The sequence below is a fragment of the Pecten maximus genome, chromosome 6 (assembly GCF_902652985.1).
Source record: "Pecten maximus chromosome 6, xPecMax1.1, whole genome shotgun sequence".
Taxonomy (NCBI): domain Eukaryota; kingdom Metazoa; phylum Mollusca; class Bivalvia; order Pectinida; family Pectinidae; genus Pecten; species Pecten maximus.
In genome coordinates, this window is record NC_047020.1 from 42,537,931 (window position 1) to 42,553,567 (window position 15,637).

The following is a 15,637-nucleotide window of genomic DNA, read 5'->3' on the forward strand; positions in this document are numbered from 1 at the left end:
TCAACAGAACCTGACCTCTTACAGGATATTGTTAGATGTTCATGTAACGTGACCATCTAGATTTCCATTAGATTGTCATTTGTTGATGATAATTTGAAAAGTACTACAAAAAGTAATTATGATTTATTGCCAATAAGTCTCTATGTACTGCATACAAAACGAAAACTTACATACTTTACCCTATTCTACCCTCAAACAGTTTCAGCTTCTAATGTCATCTTTCAAATACATATGCACAAAGTCATAGCATATTATCAATTACATCACAAAGACATTATTTTTGTGCTCCGACTTTACAAAAATAACTTTCGAAGGTATAATCTATCATTATTAGGACGTTGTTATTTTTTTTATTCATTTGTTGGTATTAATTATATATATAGATCTATATTTATTTCAACACCATTGGTGCCATTTTAAACATTTTTGTTTTGTTTTAAATAATGTCTTATTGTTTCCTTTAATCAGACACTACAGTACAAGTTGAAAGCTTTTATCAATTCCTCTCCTTTGTAACGAGTCGTGGTCATTCAAATGAACATCTTTGATAAAATTGACAGATCATGAAAATAATAGGATAAATACAAAAAGACAAATAATTTGTTGAAAAACAGTAAATTTAACACAATTGCAATAAGCGTTGAATTTAATTTCATTTGGTTTTCTGGATAACACCTGAGTGTGCCTCACACAGACCTGGATTTGAGACTTACTCATAAAAACATTAAACTCTCAATTATGAAAGTATTTGATAAAGCCCCGCCTATTCAGAGTGTAGAGTTAATAGACGAGGAGAAATTAAAACTTTAAACCCAGGATCCGATAAACCTGCTGACACAGACATATATGAAAAACAATCTGAGACAAAAAATATCACCGAAATTTAAGTCATCTACACAATGACTTCAAAATAACATGTAATCATCTATATATATATAATTTTCAAAATCCTAGTATATTTAAAATTATTCAGTTACGCCCAGTAGAAATATTTAAGAACTCAACAATTTATGAAAACATTTATTACAAGCAAATAAACGTAGGAAAGATTTGTTATCAAATTTTAATTAGTGTATATTAATTTTCAGCTTATCAAATTAATAATACATGATTTGTAATTGTTCTTTAAGACGGGTAGTAAGAATTATTTTTGTTGAATGTAAATGTATGTGACGACAGTAGGAACCAGTATTTTGTAGAGTAAATGATTATGTAAGAATGGGCGCCTTCCTCATTTAATGTATATGCAAAGCTATCCAATAAGTTGTAAAACTAACGGAATAAAAATTAAATTGAATTGACACAATCACATTACTTTTATCAAATTTGAGGATTCTTGGGACAATGTGTTACTTGAATGAAATTTGATAAAAAAAAAATTGATAAAATAATTCTCATCATTTACTGTCTGTCCTTAACTGATATCAATATTCTTTTGAAAAGATAGAAACAAATGAAATATAGGGGTCGTTACCCATATGGTGTATAGTAGTTACATAAAATCATTAAAATCTGTTGGTGATAAGTTGTGAGCGGAAATCAATATTTCAGCATTTCCCCTATCATTTAGACTTTGATCACCCTATAGGAGGATACATACTTCATAGACGACATATTGTATTATAAAATCAAATCAGATAAGTGCTATTATCTAAACAATACACGAGAATGACAATGACGTCATCCTCTATAAAAAAAGCACAATTACAGCGAAAAACATTCATTCTCATCAGCCCAATCTAATTAAAATCTAGATGGTCATTCTCAATACGTTACATGAACATCTAACAACACCCCATAAGGGGTCACGTTCTGATGACCTTTGAGATGTGTGTATTTCACTTTCAGAGCGAATTTTCAATTTGTCGATGTCATCGAAGCAAACCATTTCGTCACAAAATGCATCTAGAGCAAACCATTTCGGCACAATGTATAGCTATATGCTTTATGGGACGAAATAACTTGAAACAAATTGACAGATTATGCAAGCTATGCACTCTAGTTATGCTAATTCGGACATATATAATTCACATTCAAGATTCTGGAAGTAGTTATTTGATTGGCTAATCCAAAAGGTCAACCCGACGTGACCCCTTATGGGATGTTGTTAGATGTTCATGTAACATAGTGAAAATGACCATCTACATTTTAATTAGATTGTCATCAGCCATGTAGACTCAACGCCATCTGCATTTCGAGAAACTAAATAGAGAAAACTTCTAGAAGATTTAAAGAATGTTGAAAATTGGTGAATTGAAAATAAAATGATTATTAAGGTAGAAAGACTAAATGAATGATTTTAACTACAAAACAGTTGTTAACTGCGATGAACCGAATTTTAATTTTAGTGGTGAGAACATGCAACAGGTAGACACAAAAAAAGCTGCTTGGAGTAAAACTAGACCACCATATGTCCTTCTTTGACCATATAGAGTCTTATGTAAGGTTAACCGTGGTCTCGGATTACTAAGACGGATTAAGCAGTACCTGTTATTAGATGGTAGACTAAGATCTTTTCATTCCTGTGTAATTCAGCATTTGCAACCATGAGTTTTGAAGCAAATTCTAGAGATTACCTTTATTTTCAAATCACGGCAACGTAGAATACCGAGTCCTGATATTAGATATGCTACTTGTTAAAAAAACCCACTGTTTTCGAACCCTGGATATCCCCTTAGCAATGCCTAAGATTATCTACCTCCAGTTCAGCCTCAGCCAGTACCTGGTTTTACCATGAGTATATAGAGGGCATTGGATACAACGACCTTTTGCAGTGGTTGCAGACGCAGTTTGGAGGAAGGTTGTTACCAGTTAGGGCTAGAGTTAGTATTTTGTGATAATTAAAAAAAAATCCAGTAACATGAACAGACAATCCGAATCCGAAGCGGGCGCGAGGTGCACGATACGCGGAGTCAAGTAGTGAAGACGAAGAGTAATCGTTTTTGTGTAAGTCTGGTCTAAGGTGGTGATATGGCCTAAACTTATTTTAAAAATATAAACATTATGAATAAACATTTCACCTTGGTTTTGGTTTTGTTTTTATATATTGCCGTCTTCAGCAACAAGTATACATTTCCGGGCCGAACAAGACTGTTCACATTTAAAATGGGACTTGGATTTAAATGCAAAGTGAAATAAAACCACAAACCAATAGCTTTTCATTAAACGGTGATTTATTTCTTATATATAGTGTAATGGTTTAAAGATATAGCGATACACGAACCTATATAGTAGCAAATTAGTTCTATAAATATATGTATATACGTTAACGGGTTTTAAACCAGCAATGCTACAGGGATAAAAACCTAATGAAGTCGCGTGGGGTATAGAGGGGACCCCACGCCGCCCATTGCCTATGAGTGGTTTCATAAATACCTATAGGATTTGCAGAATTGTAATGTTGTTGTTTTGCACCGATTAAGATATTTACACTGTGGTAAATACTGTTAATCTTCGTAATTAATAGAAGTATTGTAATACTATTCTTAAAAAGATATTACGCTTGATAATAGTTTCCAACGGTGATTTTAACAATTACAGTCGCTTTAAACTTGTCACCTTAAACATATTAAGTGGTGTTTGTAAATTGATTAACTCATTAGTAATAAAATGAGGATATGTAATGTTTTACCATTCAGGTAGAAGTAGAATTCATATTAGAAGCAGTTTTATATGCTAGAAAACAGATAATTTCCAAATGGTTGAACCTACGTATGATTGATTTGAATCTAGGTACAATGCAATTATATTAAAGGATTAAAGAGTGTCTTTTTGGTGATTTTATCGAGGGATTAAGGGTCATCTATATAAAAGAATAATGTTGAATTTTAAACACGAATAAATACAGTTTGCACAGAAATAGTCATGTAATATACCGAAATGTTTGTTTGGACATGTACTTTCTTAAAATCACCAATAATTTTCTGTTAATACTAACAGTTCATTCTTTCTATATATTTACTTTGTGGTAAGATGTAGTATGGAATAATTCTAAGTCGCACAAATAAACAACCCTGAAAAAATAGCCAAATTGTTATGCTCACAAGTGTCTATAGCACAGGCTAGGAGCATTTGTTTGACAAGATTTGACTCTATGTAGGTTAAATCACTTATTTTGTTTTGACATTGAAATGCAAATGGCGGCGGTAAATGATATCACACACATACAGCATAACGGGTGGCATTTCAATCAATAAAGTTGCTCGAAAATCATACATTAAAGACATCCGATCATTGTAAGAAGGGCCTTTTTAAGGCAAAATGTTTAACTTGTGAGTTTGGGTTTTTTCAGGGCTATGCAGATGTTACCCCAAACTCAACTGTTCAACATGTTTATACATATTATTAAGTCAAATTAAGACAATGCTCCTATTTTGTGCTTTAGACTCGTGTGGTCAAAATGACATGGTTACTTTGTGCAATATATGCGATACAAATAAGCTAATTATGTCCCCCTGAAACATGCATTTTCCGCATGTTTTGTTGAAAGGACCTGTTGCAGGATGGCCCACGAAGGAATTCTTTGTAAAACATTTTATTTTGATAAAAGATGTCAAAATACACATGGAATGGCCTATTATTTTTAGTTTTTATTTTTGGTGCGATTACAGCGCCACCTTTTACTGATTTCGATTGAAAATTTTACCAAGAGATTTCAAATGCCGCTAGTATCTTAATGAAAAAATATTTCTGCCTTACCATAAACACACTCTACCAAAATGAACTATTTTTAGGTCATCTGGTCAGGATGACCTATAGTCATCATGCTTCGTCCGTCGTCGTGCGCCGTCCGCCGTGCCCCGTCCGCCGTGCGTAAACTTTTCACATTTCAAACTTCTTCTCAAGTTCCACCAGTGCTATTGAGCTGAAACTTGCCTGAAATGATCCTGAGATGGTCCTGACCAAGTGTTGTTATTTTTCGGGTCGGTCCGAAATCCAAGATGGCCACCATAGCCGCCATTTTGAAAACACATTTTAAACTTCTTCTCAAGTTCCACCAGTGCTATTGGGCTGAAACTTGCCTGAAATGATCCTGATATGTTGCCGACCAAGAGTTGTTATTTTTCGGGTCGGTCCGAAATCCAAGATGGCCGCCGTAGCCGCCATCTTGAAAAACAAATTTTAAACTTCTTCTCCAGTTCCACCTGCTATTAAGCTGAAACTTGCCTGAAATGATCCTGATATGATCCTGACCAAGTGTTGTTATTTTTCGGGTCAGTGCGAAATCCAAGATGGCCGCCATCTTGAAAAACACATTTTAAACTTCTTCTCCAGTTCCACCAGTGCTATTAAGCTGCAACTTGCCTGAAATGATCCTGATATGATCCTGACCAAGAGTTGTTATATTTTGGGTTGGTCCAAAATCCAAGATGTCCGCCATAGCCGCCATCTTGAAAAACACATTTTAAACTTCTTCTCCAGTTCCACCAGTGCTATTGAGCTGAAACTTGCCTGAAATGATCCTGATATGATGCCGACCAAGTGTTGTTATTTTTTGGGTCAGTCCGAAATCCAAGATGGCCGCCGTGGCCGCCATCTTGAAAAACACATTTTAAAGTTCTCCAGTTCCACCAGTGCTATTGAGCTGAAACTTGCCTGAAATGATCCTGATATGATGCCGACCAAGTGTTGTCATTTTTCGGGTTGGTCCGAAATCCTAGATGGCCGCCGTGGCCGCCATCTTGAAAAACACATTTTAAACTTCTTCTCCAGTTCCACCAGTGCTATTGAGCTGAAACTTGCCTGAAATGATCCTGATATGATGCCGACCAAGTGTTGTTATTTTTTGGGTCAGTCCGAAATCCAAGATGGCCGCCGTGGCCGCCATCTTGAAAAACACATTTTAAAGTTCTCCAGTTCCACCAGTGCTATTGAGCTGAAACTTGCCTGAAATGATCCTGATATGATGCCGACCAAGTGTTGTCATTTTTCGGGTTGGTCCGAAATCCAAGATGGCCGCCATAGCCGCCATCTTGAAAAACAAATTTTAAACTTCTTCTCCAGTTCCACCTGCTATTAAGCTGAAACTTGCCTGAAATGATCCTGATATGATCCTGACCAAGTGTTGTTATTTTTCGGGTCAGTGCGAAATCCAAGATGGCCGCCATCTTGAAAAACACATTTTAAACTTCTTCTCCAGTTCCACCAGTGCTATTAAGCTGAAACTTGCCTGAAATGATCCTGATATGATCCTGACCAAGTGTTGTTATATTTTGGGTTGGTCCAAAATCCAAGATGTCCGCCATAGCCGCCATCTTGAAAAACACATTTTAAACTTCTTCTCCAGTTCCACCAGTGCTATTGAGCTGAAACTTGCCTGAAATGATCCTGATATGATGCCGACCAAGTGTTGTTATTTTTTGGGTCAGTCCGAAATCCAAGATGGCCGCCGTGGCCGCCATCTTGAAAAACACATTTTAAAGTTCTCCAGTTCCACCAGTGCTATTGAGCTGAAACTTGCCTGAAATGATCCTGATATGATGCCGACCAAGTGTTGTCATTTTTCGGGTTGGTCCGAAATCCTAGATGGCCGCCGTGGCCGCCATCTTGAAAAACACATTTTAAACTTCTTCTCCAGTTCCACCAGTGCTATTGAGCTGAAACTTGCCTGAAATGATCCTGATATGATGCCGACCAAGTGTTGTTATTTTTTGGGTCAGTCCGAAATCCAAGATGGCCGCCGTGGCCGCCATCTTGAAAAACACATTTTAAAGTTCTCCAGTTCCACCAGTGCTATTGAGCTGAAACTTGCCTGAAATGATCCTGATATGATGCCGACCAAGTGTTGTCATTTTTCGGGTTGGTCCGAAATCCAAGATGGCCGCCATAGCCGCCATCTTGAAAAACAAATTTTAAACTTCTTCTCCAGTTCCACCTGCTATTAAGCTGAAACTTGCCTGAAATGATCCTGATATGATCCTGACCAAGTGTTGTTATTTTTCGGGTCAGTGCGAAATCCAAGATGGCCGCCATCTTGAAAAACACATTTTAAACTTCTTCTCCAGTTCCACCAGTGCTATTAAGCTGAAACTTGCCTGAAATGATCCTGATATGATCCTGACCAAGTGTTGTTATATTTTGGGTTGGTCCAAAATCCAAGATGTCCGCCATAGCCGCCATCTTGAAAAACACATTTTAAACTTCTTCTCCAGTTCCACCAGTGCTATTGAGCTGAAACTTGCCTGAAATGATCCTGATATGATGCCGACCAAGTGTTGTTATTTTTTGGGTCAGTCCGAAATCCAAGATGGCCGCCGTGGCCGCCATCTTGAAAAACACATTTTAAAGTTCTCCAGTTCCACCAGTGCTATTGAGCTGAAACTTGCCTGAAATGATCCTGATATGATGCCGACCAAGTGTTGTCATTTTTCGGGTTGGTCCGAAATCCTAGATGGCCGCCGTGGCCGCCATCTTGAAAAACACATTTTAAACTTCTTCTCCAGTTCCACCAGTGCTATTGAGCTGAAACTGGCCTGAAATGATCCTGCTATGATGCCGACCAAGTGTTGTTAATTTTCGGGTCGGTCCGAAATCCAAGATGGCCGCCGTGGCCGCCATCTTGAAAAACACATTTTAAACTTCTTCTCCAGTTCCACCAGTGCAATTAAGCTGAAACTTGCCTGAAATGATCCTGATATGATCCTGACCAAGTGTTGTTATATTTTGGGTTGGGTTGGGTTGGGTTGGGGGGTTGGGGGGGTTGGGGGGTTGGCATAGTTTTTTTAAGGCTATAAAAATCATCCGAAAAAGGGGGGGTGGGGGTTCCTATGGTTTGCTTCAGATGCATGCTGTGACGAAATGGTTTGCTTCGACGACAATTCGCCCTGAAAGTGAAATGTGAAATACATACATCTCAAAGGTCATCAGAACGTGACCGTTATGGGAAGTTGTCAGATGTTCACATAACGTAGATTTTAATTAGATAGGAATAGCTGTAGATTTAATATTCATTAAACGATGACTTCTTTTTAATGACTAATTAAATATGTTTAAGATAAAATGATATACGAACATATACCGAAAAAATGTTCTGTCAGTGTATATTCATGGGCGTTAAAACACTGTTTACTTTGGTTGATGTTTGTAAACAATGATACGAGGAGAAAGCCGAATGGAGTCACGTGAGAGTGTGATAGACGAATCAGCGCAGCAATCTGCTTCCGAGCGGTAATACATGCATTCTTCTGAGAATTACCGAATTGTAATATTGTTTGGGCTGATTTAGGTATTTACAAACCACGGCTGGGGACACTTTTCATAATGTTGGGTATGTCTTAGTTTCATGACACATGCTAAAAAATATAACGCCTGTTGATATTTTTTTCAGTCTGGAATTTTACAGTCATAGTCGCTTTAATATTAGAATGTCGAATGGCTTTTGCGCATCAATCAAATCATATGTCCATATAATCCAACATTCAATATGAAATTACTACAACACAATCACGCAATTTAAGAGAAAAAAATAAGTTGAGTAGGTGTAGACGAAAGATTGTGGTCACGCATGGCCAAACGTCACCTTCGAGACGGGCTGACGCAAAAACCTCGCTTAGAAAAAGCAACCTCGTCAAGTACATTTACAAAACTATGGTAATAACCAAGCCTAACTCCGTCTATTTCTAGGTTTGATCAGTCACCGGTTCACAGGCCATGGCTTGGTTTGGACAGTCACCGGTTCACAGCCCATGGCTTGGTTTGGACAGTTACCGGTTCACAGCCCATGGCTTGGTTTGGACAGTCAGCGGTTCACAGCCCATGGCTTGGTTTGGACAGTTACCGGTTCACAGCCCATGGCTTGGTTTGGACAGTCAGCGGTTCACAGCCCATGGCCTTGTTTGGACAGTTACCGGTTCACAGCCTACATGACTCCACTTATTGCTAGGTTTCATCAGTTACAGGTTTACTGCCTACATGACTCCACCTATTGCTAGGTTTCATCAGTTACAGGTTCACTGTCTACATGACTTCCTACGGTTTGTTCTAGACAGTGTTCAGTCTATAAATAGTGTCTGCCGATATTCAGATCGGTTTACAATTGTATCAAAATAAACTAATTATGAAATATTATACTTCTATTGTAGCTGAAATTGATGAATTTGTCACTATTGACACTATGTTTACCAAAGCTTTTCATCGATGATAAGACAATTATGAAATAGAACAACTGTCGCATTAAAGTAAATTTGAAATCAATAAACCGTTGATACACAGCTTGTGGATTATTTGTGGTACGTACACTGACAAGATACCCGGAACCGATAGAATTTTTATTACTCTGTTAGGAAGACAACTGTCATAGAAGTTGCGACAGCTTGGCATTTATCGATATGCGTGAGCTCAGGAGATCTATCCAAAAGCACGCGAGCACTGTTGGTGTTAACGTAAAACTGGATGGACAGAGCAACACCTTGTCGGTTAGAGTGTAGAGTCAGCTTTTTAAGATGTATAACCATCCCTATCAAGGAGACACAAAGTTTTATACAAAATGTTGACATACATGTATAAAATACGCATATGTCGACATCATTTGTTCAATCTAGTTAAATTCTAGATGGTCATTCTCTCTAAGTTACATGAACATCTAACAACATCCCATAAGGGGTGACGTTGAGGGTGACCTTTTGGATTAGCCAATCAAATGACTAATTTCATAATCTTGGAAGTGGATTTTCCGAATTAGCATGACTAGAGTGCATAGAATGCATAATAAATCATTATTTCAAGTCATTTCGTCCCCAAAGCATATAGATATATACATGTTGTACCGAAATGTTTGCTTCAGATGCATACTGTGACGAAGGGTTTTGCTTCGATGACATCGACAAATCGACAATTCGCCCTCAAAGTGAAATACACATATCAAAGGTCAACAGAACCTGACCTCTTATAGGATATTGTTAGATGTTCATGTAACGTGACCATCTAGATTTCCATTAGATTGTCATTTGTTGATGATAATTTGAAAAGTACTACAAAAAGTAATTATGATTTATTGCTAATAAGTCTCTATGTACTGCATACAAAACCAAAACTTACATACTTTACCCTATTCTACCATCAAACAGTTTCAGCTTCTAATGTCATCTTTCAAATACATATGCACAAAGTCATAGCATATCATCAATTACATCACAAAGACATTCTTTTTGTGCTCCGACTTTTAAAAAATAACTTTCGAAGGTATAATCTATCATTATTAGGACGTTGTTATTTTTTTTATTCATTTGTTGGTATTAATTATATATATAGATCTATATTGATTTCAACACTATGGGTGCCATTTTAAACATTTTTGTTTTGTTTTAAATAATGTCTTATTGTTTCCTTTAATTAAACACTACAGTTTTAGTATAAATACCATTGGAAAACAAGTTGAAAGCTTTTATCAATTCCTCTCCTTTGTAACGAGTCGTGGTCATTCAAATGAACATCTTTGATAAAATTGACAGATCATGAAAATAATAGGATAAATACAAAAAGACAAATAATTTGTTGAAAGACAGTAAATTTAACACAATTGCAAAAAGACCTGGATTCGAGACTTGCTCATAAAAACATTAAACTCTCAATTATGAAAGTATTTGATAAAGCCCCGCCTATTCGGAGTGTAGAGTTAATAGACGAGGAGAAATTAAAACTTTAAACCCAGGATCCTTGGTTTGGTTTGGTTTGGTTTCTTTTGTTTAACGTCCTATTAACATCTAAGGTCATTTAAGGACGGCCTCCCGTGCTTGCGACATGTATGCGTGTGTTGAGTGCGCATGTGTGTTTTGGAAGGCTGCAGTATGTTCGTGTTAAGTCTCCTTGTGATAGGCCGGAACTTTTGCCGATTTAAAGTGCTATCTCACTGAAGCATACTGCGAAGACACCCAGCAGCACACCCCACCCGGTCACATTATACTGACAACGGGCGAACTAGTCGTCCCACTCCAAATATGCCAAGCGCTAAGCAGGAGTAGCAACTCCCATTTTTAAAGACTCTGGTATGTCCCGGCTAGGGGACAGAACCCAAAACCTTCCTCACAGGGGCGAACACTCAACTAAAGGTCCAAAGTGAGGCATTGTCAAGGGAGACATTAGGAAGAAGAAAGTTGTTCAGAAAGAAGAGAAAACATCAGATCCCAAATTTAGTCGCCTCACACGATCATGCAATAGGTAGGGTGTAAGAATTGTACCTCCTTTTTCTTGTACAGCACCTTAAAATTTTCTTTAACACATTAAATTCCATCGTTGGACAATCAATTTAAAAAGGGCAACTATAACAAAATATCGAAGTCCAATAACGAATATACAAAGTAACAAAACATACTGAAAAACATTGAATAACAAATAAAGCGGAACCAATAACACTTATTTATGTATATAACTTCTTTTTAATTAAGTGACGTTTGAGATTAAGTCTTTCTTTTGATGAATATATATTTGGTCTTTTAAGGGTAGACTGGACAGGGGCGTATATATCATGTTGAGCAGCAACGCAATACTAGATTTTTATCTGTATACACATTATATCTTGGACTGAAAATACTATGTTACACCTGGATTATACCTGCTATAACTTGCAATATGACTTTTAGGCGCATATTATGCTATATAATGAATTCTACGACAGGGAGGTCACTCAGAACCCAACTTATCCAAATATACGAAATCATTCATAAGGCAAAACGAATACATGTATGTACATAAAATATAATCTTCACAAAGTATATATAAATATATATCATCCAAATGTATTAAGTATGGAAATTTGATGCTTTAGGCATCGAATTATAAAGAATTCATCACTACATCCGCATTTGTTACGCAACATACAGTACTTTTTGTAATAAATTATCCAAGATGTGATTTTTTAAAAAATATAACAAGAGAAAAAATAAAACCTTTACCAAAAATATAACTTAGAGACCCCCCCCCCCCTTTTTTTTTTACCCTTAGCCTTAAAAGTTAAATATTACATATGTTAACCCCAATATACTATTGGGATGTGCAAATAGTGCGAATAAAAAAATGTAATAGTAGAGCTAATAAAGAAATGGGAAGAGAGCAGAGGCTCATGTATAATTAACACTACTGGGGCAGTCCCTGTCTGGGGGAAAGAATAGGTTAGGCAAAAGTTCCCCCACTATGCATGCTATTAGATGACAAGTTGGTGTGCTTTTTAGTATCTATACACTATTTATATTACAGAATAGTCAATAAATAATAATTTTTTGATATCAGGAAATAATATTTTGATAAAAAAATATAACTGCTATGCTACGAATTCAACAAATTGATTGTCTCAAATAATAATCTTTTTTTTTTAATATACAAAAAAAATATTTTTCAACATGTACATCAAAAGAAGATAACCTCTATTTTCATATATATATAAAGAATATTATTTTTTTGTATAAAGAAATACAAAATCATATCCTAAAAAAATCATTTATTTCTGTTAGTAAATATAGTCAATTAATCTATCAAAAACTCATTTATGATATCATAAATAATACATATGTTATATATTTTCTGATATTAGAAAATTGATTATTTGATATAAAAATAATCAATTTTTTGATACTGTAAAATCAAAATTGTTGGTAGGGGACCAATTTTCATGGATTTTGTAGATTGGCAAAGCAACAAAAAATTAAGACCACGACGAAATATTAATGTAAGCTTACCTTCATTCCAACAAAATACCAAATCCTCGAATTAAAGTCCATTCAAAATGGTCCATTTTCTCGAAACTATGTATTTTAGACACCATGAAAATGAATGATTATATAGTATCAAAACTATATTTGATAATATAATAAATGCTTAAATATCAGATAATTCTGTTTATATCAGAAAATGAATTCTTGATAAAAGATAGTGAATAAGCGGCCAAAATAGATAGGGGGAAAGAATTGGCTAGTCAAAAAGTTTCCCCACATTTGAGCTGGTAAGTGGGGGTGGGGGGTGGGGGGTGGGGGTGACAATTGACTAGCCAATTCTTTCCCCCGGGGAAAGATTCAACTGAGAGGGGATACAATTGGCTAGCTGATTCTTTCCCCGGGGAAAGAATCAGTTAGTCTATTCTTTCTCCGGAGAAACTTTCAGCAGGGGGAAAAGAATAGGCTGCTTCACCGGTTAGTAATTTTGAGATTTGCTCCTCGTTGTTTGCAATTATCGATAAGAACTTTTGAAATTATTCGCCAGGAATAGATAGAATGCATCCAAGGAACCGGTCGAAACGATTGCATCATCTTTAGCAAAGTTATTCACTATTTCGCTGGAAACCACTAATGTACCAGATGATTAGAAAAAAGCCCAGATAACAGCAATTTTTAAAAAGGGAAATAAATGCGAACCAGGGAATTGCAGACCGGTTAGTTTGACATAACAAGAGGCCCATGGGCCTTAACGGTCATCTGACAAACACTTACACTTACAGCAGGGACACACACCCCAATCCAGCATTATTACCATAAATTATTTATCGCAGCCAGTTATGTTTTAGATCAAATTTGGTTTTTATCCATTTAGCTTGTCCAGGAAGAGCAGCATCATAAAGCAAAATTTTAGCCAAGTTCCCATTTTTGGGGCATGCCCCTCTGTCCCAATGGGTCAGACAAGACTCATTTATATCAATTAGGATTGCCTTTCCCCAATGATGTTTCATACTAAATATGGTTGTAATCAATTAAGGCATTAAAGAGGAATTGCATTTTTAAGAAATGTTTAACCTAAGCACTCCTTTTGCCCCATCTTTTTTTCCCCAGGGGTCAAACCTGTCTCATTAAAAAATATGATTGCCGTCACCTAATATGTTTCACATCAAATTTGGTTGTAATGCACCAAAAGGTTAGGGAGGATTAGGATTTAACAGCAAATATTCACCAAAGTTCCCATTTTGGGGCCCTGCCCCTCAGGCCTCAGGGGTCACACTAGCCTCGTTTATATAAAATATGACCACCCTTCCCAAAGGATGTTTCACACCATATTTCGTATTAATCCACCCAAGGGTTAGAGAGAAGTAGATTTATAGCAAAAATTCACCAAAGTTCCCCTTTTGGGGCCCCGCCCCTCTGGCCCTAGGGATCAAACCAGCCTCATTTATATAAAATATGATTGTCCTCCTCCAATGATGTTTCACACCAAATTTGGTAATAATTCACAATGGGTGTTAGAAGGAATAGGATTTTATAGCAAAATTTCATCAAAGTTCCCCTTTTGGGGCCCTGCCCCTCTGGCCCCAGGGGCCACACCAGCCTCATTTATATAAAAATGACCACCATCCACCAATGATGTTTCACACAATATCTGGTTGAAATCCACCAAAGGGTTAAGGACGAGTAGGATTTTATAGCAAAATTTCATCAAAGTTCCCCTTTTGGGGCCCCGCCCCTCAGGCCCCAGGGGTCACACCAACTTCATTTATATAAAATATGACCGCCCTCCCCAAATGATGTTTCACAACATATCTGGTTGAAATCCACTAAAGGGTTAAGGAGAAGTAGGATTTTATAGCAAAATTTCATCAAAGTTCCCCTTTTGGGGCCCCGCCCCTCAGGCCCTAGTGGTCACACCAGCCTCATTTATATAAAATATGACCGCCCTCCCCAAATGATGTTTCACAACATATCTGGTTGAAATCCACTAAAGGGTTAAGGAGGAGTAGGATTTTATAGCAAAATTTCATCAAAGTTCCCCTTTTGGGGCCCCGCCCCTCAGGCCCCAGGGGTCACACCAACTTCATTTATATAAAATATGACCGCCCTCCCCCAATGATGTTTCACACCAAATTTAGTTGTAATCCACCCAAGGGTAAAGGAGGAGTAGGATTTTATAGCAATATTCACCTAAGTTCCCTTTTTGGGGCCCCGCCCTTCTGGCCCCAGGGGTCAGACCAGCCTCATTTATATAAAATATGATTGCCCTCCCCCAATGATGCTTCAAACCAAATTTGGAAGTATTCCACCCAAGGGTTAAGGAGGAGTAGCGTTTTGAAAGAAAAAGTTTACGGACGGCGCACGGCGCACGGCGGACGACGACGGACGAAGCACGATGACTATAGGTCATCCTGACCCTTTGGGTCAGATGACCTAAAAATGCTAGAAACTTTGCTAAGAGGTCACATCACAGAATATATGAAACAAATAAGCAATACGGATTTATGGCTGGAAGGTCCACGTCATTACAACTTCTGAAAGTTTTAGATGAATGGACTGAACAAGTAGATACTTGGCATTCGATCAACAGTATATATATGGATTTCCAGAAGGCGTTCGATACTGTTTCGCACAAATGACTTTTAAGCAAAATGCCATCTTATGGAATCAGTGAAACATTTATCTAATGGACGGCCACCTTCATCGTCAACAGGAAACAGAGAGTTAGTTAAAGGGCAAGCATTCCAACTGGAGCTATGTATCCTCCGGAGTTCCCCAGGGATCCGTACTCGAGCCAACATTGTTTGTCATCTACATAAATGACCTACCAGATACTATTCAGTCAGATGTTTTTCTCTTTGCGGACGACACCAAATTATTCAGATGCATACAGGAAATGCTGATGTAAGTAAACTTCAGGATGAACTGGATCACCTGTCAGCTTGGAGTGATAAATGGTTGCTTCAATTTCACCCCCAAAAATGCAAATCAATGCC